This window comes from Coenobita brevimanus, chromosome 62 (genome assembly GCF_032717465.1).
Source record: "Coenobita brevimanus isolate Jiangsu-jjx chromosome 62, ASM3271746v2, whole genome shotgun sequence".
NCBI classification, from domain to species: Eukaryota; Metazoa; Arthropoda; class Malacostraca; order Decapoda; family Coenobitidae; genus Coenobita; species Coenobita brevimanus.
Window position 1 is genome coordinate 26,490,335 of NC_137015.1, and position 1,718 is coordinate 26,492,052.

Below are 1,718 nucleotides of genomic sequence, written 5' to 3' on the forward strand. Positions count from 1 at the left end.
CCTTCCAACAACATCCAAGCTTCACTTCCGTACGTTGGAGTTGGTATCACAATACTGTCATGTAGTAACTTTTTCACTTCCATGCTCACTTCCCTATTTCTTATCACTGCTTTCAAAGAACCAGCAACCTTTCTTCCCTGCTGTACCCTTTCAAGCACTTCACCCTCCAAACCTCCATCCTTACTCATCACACTACCCAAGTACTTAAACGTACTCACATTTTCCAATTCCTCACCATCCAACCTCGCTGTACATTCACTGACTTCACCTCTTTCAAAGACCATCACTTTACTCTTCCCTACATTCACCTTTAGATTCCGTTTCTTACACACTCTCCCAGACTCATCCACCAAGCCTTGCAGCTCCCCTTCGTCTTCACTCAACAACACAGTATCATCTGCAAACAACAGTACAGGGAGTTTCCAAACACTATCCTCTCTCACCAGGGCCACTCCAACATCCACTACCCTACCTTGTACATCTTTTATTACCCCATCCATGTACAGATTGAACAACCATGGAGACATGACATATCCCTGTTTCAACCCAACTTTCAAAGAGAAAAATTCACTTAGTTCACCATCCACACGCACTGCAGCCTTCGCACCATCGTACAGACTCTTCACAGCATTCAACAACTTCCCATCTACTCCATATATTCTTAACACTTTCCACAATCCTTGTCTATCCACCCTGTCATATGCTTTTTCCAAATCCATGAAAGCCGCATACAACTTCTTTCCCTTCTCTAGAAACTTTTCCACTAAAGATCTAAGAATGAATATCTGATCTACACAATCTCTTCCCTTCCTAAAGCCTCCCTGTTCTTCTCCAACTCATTTCTCTGTTCTTTCTCTAACTCTGTCAATAAGTATCCTACCATACACTTTTCCTATTATACTAAGAAGACAAATGCCCCTATGATTACCACACACTTCTTTTTCCCCTTTTCCTTTGTACAAGGGAAATAATTATACCTGACTTCCAATCCTCCGGGACTCTAGCTTCCTCCCAGGCCAATCTGCACATCTTCCACATCCATTCTACTACTATCTCTCCCCCATGCTTCAGCATTTCACCACACACTCCATCAATTCCTGGGGCTTTCCTCGATTTAACTTTCTTCATTGCTTCCACAACTTCTATTTTAATAATAATAATAATAATAATAATAATTATTATTATTATTATTATTATTATTATTACTATATCAATTGCCAGACATCTTAATCCCGTAAAGAATGGCCACAAACAAATCTCCATGTCGCCCTGTCGCCCGCCATTTCAATGCACTGCACTCAGTTCACACCCCTCTCTCTCATATACCTCTCTACTCCATTCCTCCACCTCATCCTAGGCCTCCCCCTCCCTCTCCCCCCCTCCACCTCACTCACATACACTCCCCTCGTCAGTCTCTTGCTCTCCATCCTCTTCACATGACTAAACCACCTCGGTGTGTTTCTCATAACGCATCCTATCACGTCCACATCCAAACAACAACGCGCTTTCACTTCCTTCTTTGTCAGTCTGTCTCTGTATGTGACTCCACATGCCCCTCTCAGATAACTCATTTCCACTGCTTTCACTCTTGTGTCCCTCCAACAAGGTCCAAGCTTCACCTCCATGCGTACGGGTTGGTATCACTATGCTGCCGAGCAGTAACTTTTTCACTTCCATGCTCACTTCCTTGTTTGTTATCAGAGAACCAGCAACCTTTC